The sequence below is a fragment of the Ovis aries genome, chromosome 2 (genome assembly GCF_016772045.2).
Source record: "Ovis aries strain OAR_USU_Benz2616 breed Rambouillet chromosome 2, ARS-UI_Ramb_v3.0, whole genome shotgun sequence".
Classification (NCBI taxonomy): domain Eukaryota; kingdom Metazoa; phylum Chordata; class Mammalia; order Artiodactyla; family Bovidae; genus Ovis; species Ovis aries.
In genome coordinates, this window is record NC_056055.1 from 13,269,088 (window position 1) to 13,289,706 (window position 20,619).

Consider the following 20,619-nt stretch of genomic DNA (forward strand, 5'->3'; position numbering starts at 1 on the left):
TCATACGTATCACTAGCCCCATTTTGCAGTTTGCAAAACCAAGGCTTCGGGAGGTAGAGTAACTTGATTAAGTTGTTCTGAACGCCTCAGTTCTACAGGATTCTTTCCCTACAACCTAGCCCTTTGACTAGGATTACTAGTGGATTACTAGTCTGTGGATTACTCTATGGCTTTAGAGAACATAACAGTTTGCAAATTAGGTCGAGCTGTCCCTGAAAACTGTCAACTTCCTTCCTACACTCTATTCTCGTTTGTGTACTCTTAGGCCTTCCACGGTGGGCCGTCCTACACTCTGTTAACCAAGGGCTGATATTTCTGGTGCCCAGAAGTGAGACAACCAAGAGAGGAGTACTCTCCACCACTGGAGAACACCCCAGACCCACGGCTGGGGCAGCTCAAGTAGGGGTTCCTATATCACTTTATTATTACCATCAGATAATATCAAGCCCAAAATACCTCTCAGTAACTGCACCATCACTCCAAATCTTTACTTTCACCCTATTCAGTTGCCCACTTCAAGGGGTGTTGGACAGAAGTCTGATCAGGAAAGCAAGAAAAGAACAAAATTAGCCAAGTGAAACCTGCTGGAGACTTCATCCTATTTGGACAACCCATCATGAAAGTTTATTTGAGTAAAATATACAACCCCAAAGGATTACACATTCCATGAAATACGATCTGCCCCCAGTTCTGCTGATACTCAAAATTATGGTATTACAGGGGGGAAAAGTTTGGAACATAAACAAATATGATTCTAAACCCAACCTGGGAAATGCACTTGCTAAATCCTCCCTCGGTAAAAGCCACAAAAGTATTTCAACCACCATGGCCTTACCCTTCTCCAGAGATTTTGGCAAAAAGAAAAGCCTCCAAATTTAAATAAACAAAAGCAATCTCCAAGTTTGATTTTCACTTGTAATGGCAAAGAGATGAGTACATTTAAAGGTAGCACAATATTCCTTTACCCACCCCAGCAGACTGAATAAATCAGTAAGTAAATAAATAAGCAGACCGAGTAAATAAATAAATTCTCGATCAGAAAAGCTGATCGAAAGACACCACGGAGTAAACAGAACTCCAGGAGGGGTGGAGAGGCCTGGGCACCTTTAGCTAATTGAAGCAAAGCTCCCTAGTCGGCAACCTAAGGACAAACCGGTCAGCTTTAAGCAGCATATGATGGAGGGAAAGCTTCATTAACACTAGTAAACAGAACTACAAAATGGCATGGCAGGGAAAGCTGAGACCTTGACTGTTTTTCTCTCTCACAATATTAGCTTACAGCTTAGCAACAGCGAGGGTGGAGGAGGAAATTCCTCTGTTCGCACCCACTCCTCTCAAATGCCTTTTTTTTTTTTTTTTTTAAAGAGAAATCTATTGTTGGGGCAAGGCAGACTCAGATTTTTTTTTTCTCATGGGTAATAATGGATTCAATTGCCTTGAAGTCCATGGACCTCTGGGTAGGAAATACCAAGCAGACAAACAGGAACAGAGGAATGCAGCAGTCAGGTGTGTCCTAGACCTACATTCTAGAATACCTTAGGGCACCCCCATGTAGAAAAACATTTAACTTAGCAAAGCTATCAATTTGATTTTTTTAAGTTTTCTTGTGCTCAGTTGTGTCCAACTCTTTGCTACCCCATGGACTGCAGCCCGACAGGCTCCTCTGTCCACAGAGATTTCCTAGGCAAGAATACTGGAGTGAGTTGCCGTTTCCTTCTCCAGAGGATCTTCTCAACCCAGGGATCTTGAACCTGCATCTCTTCCATCTCCTGCATTGGCAGGAGGTTTCTTTACCTCTAGTGCCACGTGGGAAGCCCCCAAATTTTAAGCATTACTAGAAAAAATGAGATTATTTCAATATTCAAGATGAAAATAATCTAAACATGAATTTTTTAATTGTGAAAATAGCCACAATAGCATTATCTACATGGGCAATGTTATCTATCAGACCTACGTTACCAAGAGATGGAACCTAGCCTTCCCTTCTAACAGGTCCAGAGCTAGAGAAAGCCAACTTCCTCCCCAGTTAGATGAAGGTTATCTACTAACGGTCTTTCCTTTCCTCATTCTATATCCTCCTGTGGATACGAAAGCCAGGCCACATCCACTTTTATTATCAGTTATCTGATAAAAACAGTTTATTCTTACTCAATAATCTGAGAATCTCTAGAATCAATTACCATGCAAACGATCATAATCTTAAAGGGAAGTGAAGAGGAAAGACAGGATAGGAACCACAAATACTTGCAAAATTGTGGCAAATGCAGATACCAGTATTTAGGCATATTAAAAGAACAAGAACAATATATTAAAAATAACTGACTGGCGTTAGTGGGTAACACGTATGTTAGTCTTGAATGCTAACTGCATGTCATGCTCTCTGTTAAACTCTCTTTCAATGTTTTCCCATTTAATCCTCCCAACAATTCTATGGGGAAAGTACTATTATCCCTGTTTTATAGGAAACAGAAGCTTAGAGATTCAACAATTCACCCGAAGTGACATGGTTGCTATGGACAAAGCTAGGATCGGGGCTCAGGCTATCTACCTCTGGAATCCATACTATAGCTTATACTCCCTCTAAGCCATCTGTTGTACAAATCCACATCCACTTACGACACATCCTAGTTGGATGTCTCATGTTATATGACTTTTGCTCTCTGATTTCCTTTTTCCTGTAGTTGTACTTCAGCATTTGCTAGAGAAGTGAACTCCTTCAAAGTAGGGACTAGGGAATTATTTTGCTCTCTAGAGGACTTCAAAGATAGGTAATGCTTCTCAACAACAAGAGTGAGAGAAAAGGGGAAAGCAGGACCCCAGGTGTCCATCAATGGATGATGGATCAACAAAATGCAGTATAGACATATTCTGGAATATAATTCACCGATATTATAAAGGATGGAAATCCTAGTACCTGCCACAACATGGGGGAACCTTGAGGACATTGTTGTTGTTCAGTTGCTGAGTCACACCCAACTCTTCACAACCCCATGGCCTGCCACACACTGAGATTCCCGGTCCTTCACTGTCTCCCGGAGTTTGCTCAAACTCATGTCCATTAAGGACATTATGCTAAGTGAAACTGCCAGTCACAAAGGAGAAATACTGTGTTATTTCACTTAGATGGGTTACCTAGAGCAGTCAATCTAAGAGGGACAGAAAGCAGACAGTGGTTGTCAGAGGCTGGAAGGTAGAGGGGAAAGAAAAGCTGGTGTTTAACAGGTAAAGGCTTTTAGTTTTACAAGATGAAAAAGTTCTGTGGATGGATGGATAAGAATAGTATCACAACAATGTGAACGTACTTCTTGTCACTGAAAATGGTTAAGGCGGTCAATTTTTTAAAAATCTTTTTACTTTAGTATTTTTATTTTTTTTAAAGGTTTAAAGAAATTTATTTACTTGGTCGTGCTGGGTCTTAGCTGCAGCATGTGAGGTCTTTAGTTGTAGCAAGCCAACTCCTAGGTGTGGCCTTTGGGACCTAGTTCCCTGACCAGGGTTCAGACCGGCCCCCCTGCGCTGGGAGCATGGAGTCTTAGCCCCTGGACCACCAGGGAAATCCCAAGATGGTCAATTTTATGTTCTGTGTATTTTACTACCATGAAAATGAGAAACAAGCAAACAAGAGGAAGAGCTAGGAGTGTCCATCACAGAAACGCCCACAGCATATACTTCTGGGCCCGGCAGGCAGAAGGGACATGCTGTGATGAGCGTCAGGGAGCTGGCCCTCCACCTGGAAGTCACCCTGCTGGGGTGACACTGAAGCCCACTGACAGGGAAGAGCCGTCCAGGGCTGCCCCCAGAGTGTTTCCACAGCCTCACAACCCCCGGCTCACTCTTGGAACATGCCCCTCCGACAGCCAGAGAAGCGTGAGGAAACAGCAACTCTAAGAACACGTGTCTCTGAGACCTCAGCAGGCACCTCTTCCTGTTTCAGAGACGGGGCCGGTGTAGGCGCAGGCATGCGGTGCCCTGGGTATGCCGGAAGACAAGTCCAGGCATCCATCGTTTCCCTCCACGTGGAGCCAGGGTGGGAAAAATAAGGGGGGGGGGGCATAGTTTTCACCTTGGCAATGTGACAAGCCAGGGTTAAACTGCAAAGAAAACAATACTGAAAAATGTGACGGCTCGGGATTCCTTGGATGACAGAGGGGTGGTAATTATGGAGGTGTCCTCATCCCAGGGCCAAAGAGCAGCCTAGCTCAAGTCCTCCTCTTCAAATCAGTCCTGTGGCCTCTGATGAGGGCGCCATGAACCACAGGTCCATCCCAGAGTGTTCACCAAGGAAATGCTTAGACCCTCAAACCACGTGGACCTTCCAACCCTCCCTGAGTCAACTCACTGAGTGTTTAGGTCCCACTGTCTTCAAGACCAAGGTTCTCCTTTGGCTTTCAAAAGACAGATTTTCACAATCTTTTTGTTGGTGGTGGTGGTGACATTTATCTTCTATATCTGCCATTTGGATTTATTTTTTGACTTTTTTTTTTTAAGGTAAAGTTAATACAAATGAAACAAAATTTCTCTGTGGATGCCTGATTTACTGTGGTAAAATATACAAACATAAAATTTACCATTTAAACCATTTTTAACTGTACAGTCAGGGGCACTAAGTATACTCACATTTTTAGCTACCAAACCACCATCCCTCCAGAGAACACTTTTCATTTTTCAAAAATGAAATTGTACCCATTTAATACTAACTCTCCATTCCTCCTTCCTTCTAGCTCCCAGCTCCTGGCAACTACCACTCTAGTCATATTTCTAAGATCTTAACAAATAGCTTCTCCTTTTACTTTCTCTCTACCTTCCTTCCCCTTAGGCAGGCAGGCTGCCAGGAGGATGCTTTGCTTTGGGGATCTGGTGTCAAGGAGTCAAGGTTCTTCCTGGCTTTTGTAAAAAAGCTGTAACAAACTCAGCATATTAAAAACAGAGACATTACATGGCCGACGAAGGTCTATCTAGTCAAAGCTATGGTTTTTCCAATAGTCATGTATGGATGTGAGAGTTAGACCATAAGGAAGGCTGAGTGTCGAAGAACTGATGCTTTCGAACTGTGGTGTTGGAGGAGACTCTTGGGAGTCCCTTCGACTGCAAGGAGAGCAAACCAGTCAATCCTAAAGGAAATCAACCCTGAATATTCACTGGAAGAACTGATGCAGCAGCTGAAGCTCCAATATTTTGGCCACTTGGTGCAAAGAGCCAACTCACTGGAAAAGACCCTGATGCTGAGAAAGATTGAGGGCAGGAGGAGAAGGGAGTGACAGAGGTTGAGGTAATTGGATGGCATCACTGACTAAATGGACATGAGTTTGAGCAGACTCTGGGGGACAGTGAAGGACAGGGAAGCCTGACATGCTGCAGTTCATGAGGTTACAAAGAGTCAGATGGGAATTAGTGAGTGAACAACAACAATAAGCTACTGACAAGATTAAATATTCATGATCATGATCTCAGAGTAGCTGCTCATATGGAAGATTCAACTCACTAAAAAAATATGAAAATTCGAGCTTTTTAAAGTTATACTCTTTGGAAAGAAGGTTCGTTCCAATTTGTGGATGAAAATGGGTCCATGTTAAAGGTTGAAGGTTTTATTCAATTGTACATGAATTATGTCTTCCTCTGTTCTTACCAACTCTGCCCTTGGTTTGGAGCTATTCTTCATAAAGTGCCAGTAATTGTTACTTTGAAAGGGTCCAAGGATTTGCAGTAGTCAATTCTGTGATGATTCTTACTAGCAGTTTCCAGATCAATTTGTGAAAGGCATAAATTGTAGCCCAAAGAGTTTCTTACAAAAGATGGCATACATTATCAAACCCAAGAGGGCCCTGGAGGCGTTCATGAGATGTGACCGCACACTAAGAGGGTGTGTGCTGGAGTCAGGAGGGGCAGCTCAGGGGACAAAGGACTATACGGTTTTCTTCCTCTCAATTATATACCTTTAAGACTGGTCTTAAAGACAAGTTTGTTTCTAATGCTGATTTCCCAATTATTTCCTCAAAACAATTGCTAGGAATCAGTTACCAGGTGTCAAATCTCCCCTTTTTGTGACATAACTGATAATCCTCCACAGTAAACTGATCTCCTGTTCTCTGATTTCCAGTATTCCCTGTAATTCCACATTTCCCAATTTAAAGCCCGCTGGAGCAGATCAGGTGGTCTACTGGAAAAAACACAGGCATCCCAATACTGGGAAGATGCATTCCACTCTGGCTGGAGGCCCAGCTTCATCTGCCCTGGCATCTGGGTCCAAATGCTGGAGCTGGACATTCTGTGTAGCCCACTGGTCACTCCCCAAGGCCCTCCGCCTTTTCATTTGCAAAGGATCATAAGAGTCACAAAAAGAAGGCACACAGAAGTTGCAAAGATGTTGTCTTCTCCTTGGAATGCCTTGGTGATAACTCTAGTTTGGTTCCAAAACTTGTAGAGAACAACCTACCTCACGGATTATGTTTATTAAAAAGAACAGGAAAATGAGTGTTATAATACAAACAGTGAAAGAAAATTGGAAAACACACCAAAGCCCATAAAGAACTCTGTTTTCCAATTCTAGAGCTAAAAAAAAAAAAAAAAAAGCAAGTTTAATGAGCATAAAACAAGAGAGTAGGTAGAGGTGTTCATAGCTATTCTGAAGGAGACGAATGACAGGGATTCGTTACTGGATAGAACTCCAATTCATAACTTATTTCCCCCTTATTACACATTGGACATGCTAGTTTCACTTCCCCAGTCATGGTTCAGGCTGATTTTCAGCTGATAAATGGAGAACAGAGAGAAAAGAAGGAAGGGAGGCAGAGGGGATGGAGGGGAAAGAGTTCCAGATGTTCTGGGCCAAGAATCTAGAGAGGGAGAGAGAGAGAGAAAGGGGAGAAGAGAGGACAGTTTGTCAGTGGAGGTGCTGGAATTACAGGAGCTGAGTGAGAATATGAGAAATGAGTTGCTTCAGTCGTGTCTAACTCTTTTCAACCCTATGGACTGTAGCCCGCCAGGCTCCTTTGCCCAAGGGATTCTCCAGGCAAGAATACTGAAGTGGGTTGCTACTGCCATCCTTCAGGGGATCTCCCCAACCCAGGGACAGAACCCAGGAATGGGGGAGGTGAGTAAATCTCAGGAGGCTGGGAGGCAAGGTGATGGGCAAGAGGCTTTGCCTCCCTTCACCAATCTTGCTGTTTATTCCCTTTCCTCCCCTAGCCTCCAGGTGGCACAGCAGAACAAACACAGCATGCCTGGGGGTTGTGAGCTAGAACAGAGGCCTGAGCAGGTTTAGGGAGTAAAACAAAGAAGCAAAACGCAGTTGCCAGGCAGGACTGGGGAGTGGGAGTGTGACCCCCAGTACGGCATACTCAACACCTGTTCAGAAACATTTCCACTGCATCCTGGGTACCACTGTCAAAACCCTAATGGAAATCTATCATGCTGCAATTGCAGCATGAAATTCACTCTTTGCAAATGCCAGTGAAGAGAATCACATCTGCAAAGCAAAATGCAATCAGTATCATCTCATTTAAGTTAGGCTTGCTAGAAAGCTCCCCTGTGCCTCTGAGGCTATGAAAACATATCTATAGGACATGAATTCCAGATCTGGACAACTAGATCAGAGTTTCTCAGCATCAGCACTATGGACGGGTGGGGCAAGCTGCATCCTGCTAGATTCTAGTTGCACCCATTCCCGCTCCAGAGAGACAAGCCCTCAAGTCAGCCTCCTGATTGCTGTCCTGAGGCTTGGTTAGTTTTCACAGTGGTATCCACCAGACCTTCCTCCCCCAGGTCCAGGGTAGCAGAGCTTCATACACGGTAATGTGCACACAAATCCCTGGGGGTTTTTGTTACAAATGCAGATTCCGACTGGCAGGTCTGGGATGGAGCTAAGGATACTCTAGTTTCAACATAGCCCCTGCGTGATGCTGATGCTTCAGGTCCTCAAACCACACTCAGAGCACCCAGGCCCCTTAGCACTGGTTTAGTCACAGGAGGAGGGAGCAGCATAGGAAAACTGGCTGACAGCCCATAACTTGGCTGGTTACCGGGTAACCTCTCAGTGCCTCAGCACCCTCACTTGAAAAGCCAGGGTGACTGCAAGCATTAAGTAACAGAGTGCAGACAAAGCAACTGGTTTGGCATCTGGCACTCGGAAAATGTTAATTCCCTCCCTCTTTCTCTGAGCTCCTCCCAGCACCGTGCCTAGAAACCTCAAGGTCAAGGCATCCCTGGGGATTACAGGGAATCCCCTAGAAGAAAAAACTCAATTCCATTCTGAGTGGTGGTTGGCGAGGGAGGGATTTCTTCCCTTTTCTTTCTTCCAGCTTACACTCTCTCTGTTGGTTACACCATAACATCTGTCACCCTTTGGAGGCTGTGAATTGTTGAACTGTTTTCGTAATGAAGCATACGATGAAAAGAATATTTAAAAACAATGTACACATTGTGATTTCATGCAAAAGCAATCTCTCCCACTCTCTGGGCCCATCTCCGAGCTGCATTTAACACTGATTTAAACTCTTCTCAAAAGGAAAAATTGATCTCAAACAGGGATGTGCTTCGGATCGGATCAAAATTTCCAAAACCATTTGTGCATATTCCTCCCCAAATGAATGAAGTCTACTCATCTGTAATTGTGTCCAGGGAGAATCCTTGCTATCCTTAGTAAGGATAAAATGTTCTGATGCAAAAATACTGCTCTACCAGGCTAAATATAGCCTTTTGGGTTCACAGAGCACATGGCACATGGACCTTGATTTTAACACACATACAGAGAGAGCTTTTGAATTCAGAGTTGTGTAGATTTTTCTAGAATATTAACTAAGATGAATTCCTTTGGGAAAATCATTCCCTCAACCACCCTCCTGCCCCCCACACATATGAAAAAGTCTCAACAATAGCGTCTTTCTCTATTTGTAGGCTGTATCAAAAAAAAAAAAAAAAGTATGTGAGGCATCACTCCAAACAAAGTAAGTTTCTGCATTATTCCACTGTGCAAATGACATCATGTGAATAGAAGCTGAGAAAGGCAGCTGCCCCGGTAGTTAACTGCCTACAGGAAAGTGTGGTTTGGCCTTCCTCATACTTACACCCAGGTGCAGGGCTTAGTCAGCCCTGGCATAGCTCTGCATTCGAGCCTGGTCAGGCTGGCGGGGAAGAAAGGCAAGCGGGCGTCCTTCCCTCTCTTCTATCTGGGGGTTAGGGCTTCCCCCAGAGTCTGCAGGGCTGGTCTCTGCTAAAGGAAACCCCAGCTTCAGCCCTGGACCCCCAGGATCAGCACGCACACCTTGGAGAAATCACAGGGATGGACAGACAGCCACCTAAAGAACTCCTCTCTCTTCACAGAACTTGGAATGGTACGGGCAACCCGGTCCACACACATGCGCTCCTTCTAACCAAGAAAAAACGAAAACCCTGGAAGGCCTGGCAAAATTCTCTAAATCTCGCTAACCCAGGGCATTCTAAGACCCATGGGGTAACGTTCAACCCAGTCTCCTTTGACAACCCAGGAAAAACTAGCATCACCGTTTATCCTTGCTCAGCACAGTAATCATCCTTTCCAAGGCTTCCTCACTAAATCATATATAGAGCTTATGAAAAAAACATCTGAGAAGAGAGCTTAAGAGTTCCGGGCTGGCACTGGTATACACTGATCTGATTGCTCACCAAGCCTATCTAGCAGATACGGAGTTTGCGGCACTCAACAGAATAGAATGCTCACGTAGAATTCTGTTGATGGAGCCCCAGGATTGCCATCATCATCTGCTCTTGGCATCACCAGCGGAACCGGTTTAAAAGGCAGCATCCAGGCTCCTCCCACAGGGATGATGCTGACAGTTTGTATCACATAGACACTGTCTGCCCCTCCATGGACACCTGGCTAAGGAATCACACGTCCAGATAGACTGCTCAAGTGTAACAGGCAAATTCCTAGGAAACGGCCTTTATGCAGGGCTGAGGCCCCTAGGCAAAGGACAGACACTGGACAGTCACTGGCCCTGAGGTGGACAGTCCCCAACTCCAGAGATGTTTTGAGGAGGGACTTCCCTCCAGTAGACAGTGACTAAAAACTAAACTTCACAGGGCACTGTAAACTGGGTTAGATGCTACAATGTTCTGCTTTTTTAATCATGTTTTTTGTGAATCCCCAACTGCTTTTCTCTAACTGATTCACTTCCTTAAATACATACAGGCTTATTCCAGTCCAGGCCCCCAACGCTGGCTGGCACCCTGAATTTGGTAGAAAAGTCTGGACCAAGGATGAAGGTTACCTTTTATTTATTTTACAATTCTTATTGGAGTCTAGCTGACTTACAATGTTGTGTTAGTTTGGCGTGTAGAGCAAAGTGAATTAGCTATACATCCACATATATCCACTCTTTTTTAGATTCTTTTCCCATATAGGTCGTTATAGAGTGCTGAGTAGAATTCCCTGTACTATGTAGTAGGTCCTTATTAGTTATCTATTTTAGATAGTAGTGTGTATATGTCAATCCCAATTTTCCAAATTATCCCTCCCTACCCTTTCCCTCCTGGTAACCACAAGATTGTTTTCTACATCTGTGACTCTATTCTGTTTTGTAAATAAGTTCATTTGTACCATTTTTTTTTTCTAAGAACCCACATATTAGCAGCATATTTGTCCTTCTCTGCCTGCCTTACTTCACTCAGCATGACAGTCTCTAAGCTCATCTATGTTGTAGTAGATGGCGTTGTTTCTTTCTTTTTTATGATTGAGTAGTGTTCCATCTGAATGCAGAGTTCCAAAGGATAGCAAGGAGAGATAAGAAAGCCTTCCTCAGTGATCAATGCAAAGAAATAGAGGAAAACAACAGGATGGGAAAGACTAGAGATCTCTTCAAGAAGATTAGAGATACCAAGGGAACATTTCATGCAAAGATGGGCTCGATAAAGGTATGGACCTAACAGAAGCAGAAGATATTAAGAAGAGGTGGCAAGAATACACAGAAGAACTGTATAAAAAAGAGCTTCACGACCCAGATAATCACGATGGTGTGATCACTCATCTAGAGCCAGACATCTTGGAATGTGAAGTCAAGTGGACCTTAGGAAGCATCACTATGAACAAAGCTAGTGGAGGTGATGGAATTCCAGTTGAGCTATTTCAGATCCTAAAAGATGATGGTGTGAAAGTGCTGCACTCAGTATGTCAGCAAATTTGGAAAACTCAGCTGTGGCCACAGGACTAGAAAAGGTCAGTTTTCATTGCAATCCCAAAGAAAGGCAATGCCAAAGAATGCTCAAACTACTGCACAATTGTACTCATCTCACACGCTAGTAAAGTAATGCTCAAAATTCTCCAAGCCAGGCTTTAGCAATACATGAACCGTGAACTTCCAGATGTTCAAACTGGCCTTAAAAAAGACAAGGGAACCAGAGATCAAATTGCCAACATTTGCTGGATCATTGAAAAAGCAAGAGAGTTCCAGAAAAACATCTATTTCTGCTTTATTGACTGTGCCAAAGCCTTTGACTCTGTAGATCACAATAAACTGTGGAAAATTCTGAAAGAGATGGGAATTCCAGACCACCTGACCTGCCTCTTTAGAAACCTATATGCAGGTCAGGAAGCAACAGTTAGAACTGGACATGGAACAACAGACTGGTTCCAAATAGGAAAAGGAGTACATCAAGGCTGTATATTGTCACCCTGCTTATTTAACTTCTATGCAGAGTACATCATGAGAAACGCTGGGCTGGAAGAAGCCCAAGCTGGAATCAAGATTGCCGGGAGAAATATCAATAACCTCAGATATGGAGATGACACCACCCTTATGGCAGAAAGTGAAGAAGAACTAAAGAGCCTCTTGATGAAAGTGAGAGGAGAGTGAAAAAGTTGGCTTAAAGCTCAACATTCAGAAAATTAAGATCATGCATCCAGTCCCATCACTTGATGGCAAATAAATGGGGAAACAGTGGAAACAGTGGCTGACTTTATCTTCTGGGGCTCCAAAATCACTGCAGATGGTGATTGCAGCCATGAAATTAAAAGACGCTTACTCCTTGGAAGGAAAGTCATGACTAACCTAGACAGCATATTAAAAAGCAGAGACATTACTTTGCCAACAAAAGGTCCGTCTAGTCAAGGCTATGGTTTTTCCAGTCGTCATGTATGGATGTGAGAGCTGGACTATAAAGAAAGCTGAGTGCTGAAGAATTGATGCTTTTGAACTGTGGTATTGGAGAAGACTCTTGAGAGTCCCTTGGACTGCAAGGAGATCCAACCAGTCCATCCTAAAGGAGATCAGTCCTGGGTGTTCATTGGAAGGACTGATGTTGAAGTTGAAACTCCAACACTTTGGCCACCTGATGCGAAGAGCTGACTCATTTGAAAAGACCCTGATGCTGGAAAGATTGAGGGCAGGAGAAAGGGACAACAGAGGATGAGATGGTTGGATGGCCTCACTGACTCAATGGACATCAGTTTGGGTAGGCTCTGGGACTTGGTGATGGACAGGGAGGCCTGGAGTGCTGCAGTTCATGGGGTCGCAAAGAGTTGGACACGACTGAGCGACTGAACTGAACTGAGTATTCCATTCTGCATACATAACACATCTTCTTTATCCATTCGTCTGTCAATGGATATTTAGGTTGCTTCCATGTCCTGGATAGTCAACAGTGCTGCTATGAATACTGCGGTGCATGGATGTTTTGGAATGATGATTTTCTCCAGAAATATACCTAGAAGTGGGATTGCTAGATCATATGACAGCTCTATTTTTAGTTTTTTAAGGAATCTCCATGCTGTTCTCCATAGTGGCTGTACCAATTTACATTCCCACCAACAACATAGGAGGGGTCCCTTTTTTCCACACCCTCTCTAGCATTTACTGTTTGTAGATCTTTTGATGATGGCCATTTTGACTTGTGTGAAGTGATATCTCATTGTAGTTTTGATCTATATTTCTCTAATAATTAGTGATGTTGAGCATCTTTTCATGTGCTTTTTTAACCATCTGCATTTTTTTTTTTTTTTAAGAAATATCTATGTAGAGCTGCCAGTTTTTTGATTGGGACTTCCAAGGTGGCCCTAGTGATAAAGAACCTGGCTGACAATGCATGAGGTGTAAGCAACGTGGGTTTGATCCCTGACTTGGGAAGATTTCCTGGAGGAGGAAATGGCAACCCATTCCAGTATTCTTGCCTAGAGAACCGCATGGACAGATGAACCTGGTGGGCTACAGTCCAGCGGGCTGCAAAGAGTAAGGCACAACTGAGCAACTTAGCACACAGCACATATACACATTTTTTTTAAATTGGGTTTTTTGTTGTTGTTGTTGTTATTGAGCTGCATGAGGTGTTTGTATATTTTGGAGACGAATTATTTGTCAGTTCCTTCATCTGCAAATACTTTCTCCCATTCCGTGGGTTGTCTTCTCATTTTGTTTATGGTTTCCTTTGCCCTGGGAAAGGAACCCACCTTTTATGTGGGTTTGTTTCAAAGAAAGATTTGTAGCACTTAAGAATTAACTCAAAATGATGTCTCTGGTGTGTCCGCCTCTTCCAGGTACTAGATAATCATCTATCCAAACAGCCAACTCTACTGCAAACCATGAGAAGTTCAATGGTAAGACAAAAAGGACTGAATTTACTAGGCTTCCCAGGCTCTTCTGAAAACCTTTTTTATTTTAACCCTCATGGCAAATCTTTACTTAATACATTCATCCACATTCCTCCTTATGACAGAGTAAGCTCATTAGAGCTGACAAAAAATCTTCCAGGAGTTGGTGAAGGGGGATCTCAGTGACCCGCATCCCACTGCCGGTCACCGGGTAAGCTGAAAGCCTAGGATTCTGGTCCTAAAAATTTGGGTCCATTTTCCAATTGAGAAACAACTTCTGATCTACTCAAAACATCACAAGGGAGCAAGCCAAGACGACTGGAAGAAGTCTCAATACAATAGTACAAGTGCTTTGTGGGGAAGGGAAGGAGAGGGATGTCAGTGAGATTCTCCAAGTCAAAAGGAGGGGCTGTGGGTGGCATGGAGGTCGGGCCTGGAGAACCTCCAGGCCCAAACATTCTTTATCTGATCAGTGTAAGGGATGAACAATTGATCTGCTACACAATTGCTGGAAGTTTTAAAGTTAACTTTAAAAACTGTTTACTTATTTGTATCTGCCACAAAAATGAAAGAAGACTCTGGTTAATTTAAGAAAACAACCAACTTGGGGAAGAATACACGTGCAAGGTACTGCCATTTCTATCTCATTTAACACAAGTTTTGAAGTAGGTAGGTTTGGGTACCCTCATATTTTATAGATGAAGAACTAAGACCCAGTTTATGTGATATGTTCTAGATCTCACAGAGAATTTGGCCAACACACTAATGAATCCCTGGTGACTCAGTGGTAAAGAATCCTCCGGCAATGCAGGAAATGAAGGTTTAATCCCTGTGGGGAAGATCCGCTGGAGAAGGAAGTGGCATCCCACACCAGTATTCTTGCCTGAAAAATCCCATGGACAGAGAGGAGCCTGGGAGGCTACAGTGCACGAGGCTGCAAGAGTTGGATGCAACTTAGCCATTACACCACCACCACCCAATGAATGTGAGCCCTGCCATGACTCTGGATAACTGGGGTGGTGTAATATGTGAATATTTGGTTCTGCTCACCCCACCTGCTCTAGTCAAACATCAAACCAACCATGAAATCCCTGAAAGGAGGAGCTCAAAGGACAGTGAAATCCCTACCAAGTTCTACGGCTTTGTCCCCTTCCCTGGCATTCACGCCACGACTCCCTCAACTCAGACACGGATCCTCCAAGGCAAAGAAACCACCTATGGGAAGCTCCATCATTTCATCCCCACCCCATCCTCTGCCTGAATAAGGAAACCCTCAGCATGCTACCTCCCAAGGGTATCTTTTCCAATCGCATGGCCCACGGGGTCTTTCTGAGATTCCAACCAAGAAGGGAACAAACGCCACTTACATGTCCTTTGATCCTACTCCAACGTGTCCCCCCACATCCTGGTAACACTCCTTGTTCTTAGATTTGGAAGATAAGTTCCAAAGAAAAAGAAGTCAATGGGCCCAAGGATGCTCTCAGTCCCTCTGCCTATGCTGTCTGTCCTCTTCTGCACCTCCTCAATCTCAGAATTCACTTCAAAAGGCAAAAAGAACCTCTGGCTGAACCCTGGAAAAAGCGCATCCTGCTTTACCGTAGGAAGAAGGCAAGGTCTTGATTAACTCATTGTTCTGGTGCTCAGCTTTCACAGACTGGGGCAAAGAACAGGAATTATATTTGTATTGGGATTTCTTTTTTTTTTTTTTTCTCTCCAAAAGCCAGCCTCTAGAGCCTGTCATGGACTAGGTTTGGCAATTACACTTCTGCCCTCCTATAAATTATAATTTATATCTATGCTAACATCACACCAAGACTACAAAATCCTGAACGGTCAAAAGGAAGACAACAGTATATGCACCAAGGTAAACTCATTAAGGCAGAAAGTGGTCAAAGTGGGGTAGTCATTTAATACATCCTACAAACATCTTCATCAACAACAGTTGGAAAAAATTTTTAAGACTTGGTTTTAAACTTTAGTTACGTATTAGTTAATATTAATAAGTATTCTTATTAATCAAGTCCTATTTAAATCACATAAACATACTCTATAACTTTCTTTTTGAGCAAAATATAGGTTTGCCCCAATATCTGAAAGTAGATTATTCCTATGAAACTTCTGGTAAGCTGAAATGGCATAAAGTAAAGAGAATCCCTGACTTCACATTACAGCAGGCATTTCACTTCTATGAAAGACTCATGTTATAATTTGACAATAGCTTTTTTCATAAAAAATGAAAATCTTTCAGTGAGTGAGATGTAGATCCTGGGTAAAAGCTAAGTGGTAATAATTCCAACTTTCAGAAAGTGGGAGAAACCTGCAGTTGTTTTTCCTGTTAGAAAAGAGATGCTTTCCACTTGCTATGATACATTTCTGGAAAATGTGTTTGAAGGACATATGTCCAAAACTCAACAACAGTCATAAATTCTTAGGAGGTGATTCTCTAACAAAGATATTTCTGTCTCTCCCTCTCCTTCTCCATCTTTTTCCCATGATGGTTCAAGGAGACACTGCCTTTGTCAGGCCCAAGCCACCCAAAGTGCTCCTGGATGAGGCTGGTGCTAGTGCAGGGCCCTGAAGCTTAAGCTTTTTTAGCATCACAAAAAATCTGCCTCTAGGTGTCAAGTTTACACAGTACCAAAAAAAACAAAATCAACCTTTTAGCAAAACTTGTTAAACTTGTTGAAACTGATAAGTGTATTAATCAATTCCTTGAAATTTTCAATAGCTTGCACAGAATGTCAGACCAATAATCTAAGCAAATGGTGCCTCCCACGTGTCTCAAGATCCAAAGGACAGTCATTCCAGAGGCTAATTCATGTGAGATCATACCAGAGTTGATAAATGGATAAAATTAAAAACTAGAACTGGTGTTCAGAAGTCAATTTTCAACATGCTCCTGTTTTCATCATTAAAATCCCTCAACACAACTCCCATCCAAGTTCAATTTCATCTTTATGTGAAACATTTCTCATTGTCCTGATAAGTAGAGACTTGTGATGACAACCTTGATAGAAATCTAGGACATGGGTGCTTTAAGAGTCCACCAAATCTATAAAGACAGTAGAATCTAGACAATAATTGTAATAATTAATTAGAAAGTCTGGGGTATTAACATTTTTTAAAAAATAACATTTAATAGTGTAATTTCTACATTAAAATACTGAAAGGTTTAGAAATAAAACCACCAGTGGATCACTTCCCCCTCACTTGATAACTAAATTAAGACAATCTGTTCTGATTTTATTAGCCAGAGATCCTGAGGCTAGTGAGTCAGAAGGAGCCACTTATGAAAGTGAAATAAATTCTGACAACACTACCCTAAATTCTGCAGGCAGGAAGCCGTTTCAACTGTCATGCCAGAACTATGAGATAATGGGTATTTCAAAATGTTTGTCCCATCTCAAAGCCCAATCTCACACTAGCATCTTGGCATCCCAGAAAGAAGTTGAAAATGAATTCCACTGCCAGAGAAACATCTCAACACTTAATTGCCCAGACTGTTAGTAAGGAATCTAGAGACTCAAGTCCTATTACTTTCCTTTCTCCTGGCTCATGACTAATTTTATTGGTGCAGCTCAGAGTAACTGCTGGGCCCTCAAGACCCATGGTGTGCCCACTCAAAGGAGAAGATGCCCTTTAAGCAAAGAATCTATGTCAAAACTCGGGAGGGGGCTGGCAGCGAACAGTCATTAAGAAGGGGCTTTAAGGCAGTTTCAATTCTTATAAGACTCTATGTTTAAAGAAGCAGTGGACTCCTTACTAAATATGCCTCATTTCTAGACCTGTTACTCTGAAATTTTATTGATCAAATTTGAGGAGGCTGCCAGAAGTAGGAGAGTGTTTAATTAAATTGGGAACATTTCCAGGAAGAAAAATGTGATGCTTAAATGAACTCTTTTCAACTAGAGCAAACCAAATAAACAAATCCCCTGAGATTACACCAGTGAGTGGCGGGTTTGTACTAATTCAGCCACCAGGTGCCAGTGACCAGGGGTTAAGATGGAAGGGTGCTCCCTAGGAGTTGTTTGCTGACTGGTATATACCATACAGATGCGTGTATCTGTGAGTGCGCGCAGTCTTTTCAAAGGTACATACTTTGCCGGGGAAGCGCGGGTGGGGGGGGGGGGTTCTGCAAGTTTGCCCAAATTAACGGTGCTGCACTTAAAACTGCTCCAGGGAAGGGTACAGATTTGCCAATGTCTCACCACAAAGCCTATCAGAACCAAACTATTATTGCCCCACGCGGAAACTGGCTTTACTGGGTCTGGAGAAATAATCCACCATCGCTCCAAACTAGTCACTTCACTCCCAGATGCTCCATTTTCGCAGATTGGGGAGAGATTCCCCAAGGCTGCTCATCTGGCACCCGAGCAGGGGAAGCTCAGAAACCACCTTGCGAGGTCCGCTCCCGCTGGTCCACCCGGCGCCTGGTTCCCCACCACCCGCAGCCACCGCTTCGTCTCCCGCGCTCACCCACCACCAGAGCTGACGCTCCCCGCCCGCCCCGCCTCCCACCACGGGCTCCCAGACCGCCCGCTCTCCCAGACTACCATTCAGTCCCATGTTCTCCACTACGTTTCTCTAGAATTTCTCAGGGCTGCCAGTATCTCCTAGCTCCTATCCCGGGAGGCACGCCTTCTCTTCACTGCGATAACAGAACACTTCGTCCAGCGCTCGCCACCACGACCCGCCCCCACGACTCCCCCACAGTGTCCCCACGAAGGGGGCAAAGACATAGTCTCCAGCTTTATCCGGCATAAAACACCAGATCCTAATAGCTGGGGTCCTGGTCTCAGACCAAACTTCCAGGCTCAGCTCGGACTCGGATTCCCCTCCTTCCGCGCGCCGACAGCTGCTCCCTCCTCCGGCAGCGTCTTCCCAGAACGCGTGCCCCAAAGACTCCGGCTGGTTGGAGACCCGGCCGTTTTCGGCCTCGGTCTCGCTACAAAGCTCCTGACTTCCGAAAACGCACCCACCGCTGCCATCTAAGGAGTCAGGACCCGCGCCTTCCTCTCGAGCTGGAACCAGCGGCTCCATCCACCGCTGCTCCCAGGTTTGGAGAGGCGGCTACGGCCCTTTGATTTTTCTCTGCCTTTCCTGTACAGCGCGGCTCTGCTAGTGTTTGGCGGAGGGAGTGGGAGGAGGGATTCCTAACCTTATTATTTTTTTAAAACATATATAAGTGAATAAGTATTGAATAAAGCAGCCAAACGCTGGCCCTCCCCCAAACCTAGGAATTCAAAGCCACATGGTCACAGCCCTTTCCAAGAAAGGCAGGCCCCCTCTCCGCACACGCTCCACTAGGCAAGGACCATAAAAGCCCTTTAAAGTCCTCGGTGCATCCAAGGGCTTTCCAGATCACCAGTCCCTCCCGAGCCACCCTATCCCCGCGCCAGAGGCCCCAACACCAGGAGGGCGTCCTGGGACTAGGTGTCTGAGGCCGCCGCGCCCCAGCTTGGACACCCACCTTTGGGCGCCGGATCCCGGGGGCGCTGTCCTCTGGCTGCGCTCTGGCGCGGCCCCTGCCTCCTCCTCGGGACGTCCGGGAGATTCCGCGGAAAGGCGTTCTGCTGCCCCTGGCTGGGGCGAGCGCATCTGCCGAGAGCCGCGGCCGCCGGGCGCGCTGGAGTGCTGGGAGCGCCGCCCGCCGCCTCCCGGAGCCCGCCCCGTCCCCGCCCCCTTCTCGGCGCCCCTGGACCTCGGTCCGCCCCTCCGCTTCCACACCCCCTCCCCAACCACCCACACCTTCTGTCTGTGGTTTTGGCGGAATCGTTACACAAACTGAGAAACCAAGAAAGGAGTGGATGGATAAATTGGAGGGACAGAGGGACGGGGGCATGGGGCAAGTGAGGCCGAGTATATCCTAACCCTGGAGAGGGCTCTGTGTCTGGGTACGTGGACTTGTGTTCACGCAGGGGTGGGCGTGTCGGCGTGTGTGCATGTGGACGTGTGTGTTGGTGTATACATACATGCATATGTGTGTATATAGGGGTGTGTGTGTCCTTACAACGCCGAAACTGCTGAGTTCCTATACGAGGGGTCGAGTTCCTCAGGACAGACTATGTCTGGTAAGGAAGCCAGCTGGGAGCGGTTGGGAGGTGCATCTTTGTGATGCAGCTGGCGGCTCCGCGTGTTTTAGGCTTCTCCCTGAAGTGGTCCAGAAACTGAGATGCGGACCAGGATGCTTCCGGTCACTCGCCTGCCAGAGCCTTCACGCTGCCCTCCGCGTCGTGCCAGCTGGTGGCCTGTTGTCAGAGCGCGTGTGTTAACAAAGCCAGCGGTGGGGAAGGAGGCAGATGATACACCGCGTGGGGCTCGATCCGATCCGGAAAGTGGCCAGCCATCCCCCACTCCGGAGCTGTCTGAAATTTCAGCATGTCATACCCTCCCCCACTATGAATATTTAAATAATGTTAATGACCCTTTGTAAATGGACCGTCTAGAAATCCCGAGAGGACTCAGAAACACCTGACACACACAAAACAGTATTTTTAAAAGCAAGGCGTTCTCCTCAGAGGAAATGTAATATGAACATAATATATAGCCCAATTTCTTGAATTCAGCTTTCCACTAGGCATGGTCAAATTTTCCATTTTCCCAGTGATTCTCTCTCTCCAGCTCTGCAGGTCAGAGCCCCTTACTCTCCCAGCTTTCATCCACTGTTGGCCTGCTTTTTTCTGAACCGCTGGTCAAAATACTGGGGTCCTCTTTTGAGAGTCAATTCTGCATGCCAGGGTCCTTGATTTCCTATGGGGTTTCCCTGTGGCGCACATGCTGCCTGCAATGCAGAAGACCCAGGTTCGATCCTTGTGTCAAGAAGATTCCCTGGAGAAGGGAATGGAACCCACTCCAGTATGCTTGCCTGGGAAATCCCATGCACAGAGGAGCTGGTGGTCCACAGTCCATGGGGCTGCAAAGAGTCAGACACAACCGAGCAACTAACACTTTCTTTGATTTCCTATACAAGAAATGATAACATGGGGACCTGTCCAGAAAGTCTGTCCAGCATTAAAAAATAGCATCCAACCAGAAAGATTTACCGTTTGGAGGTTTATTCACAC

The 20,619-nt window shown here is 44.9% G+C and overlaps 1 protein-coding gene across 6 annotated transcripts in view; it reads right to left on the reverse strand.

Moving 5' to 3' along the window:
• PALM2AKAP2 (PALM2 and AKAP2 fusion) overlaps nucleotides 1–20,619 on the reverse strand; it is a 515,750-nt gene that overhangs the window by 100,518 nt on the left and 394,613 nt on the right. Inside the window, exon 1 of one of the 6 annotated variants that reach the window (XM_027964126.2) lies at nucleotides 19,026–19,155. The exons of the other annotated variants lie outside the window; for them this stretch is intronic. The gene's annotated coding sequence lies outside the window, so the exon portion shown is untranslated. Of the gene's footprint in view, nucleotides 1–19,025; nucleotides 19,156–20,619 lie in introns of those variants that run through there. 6 annotated transcript variants of the gene reach the window in all.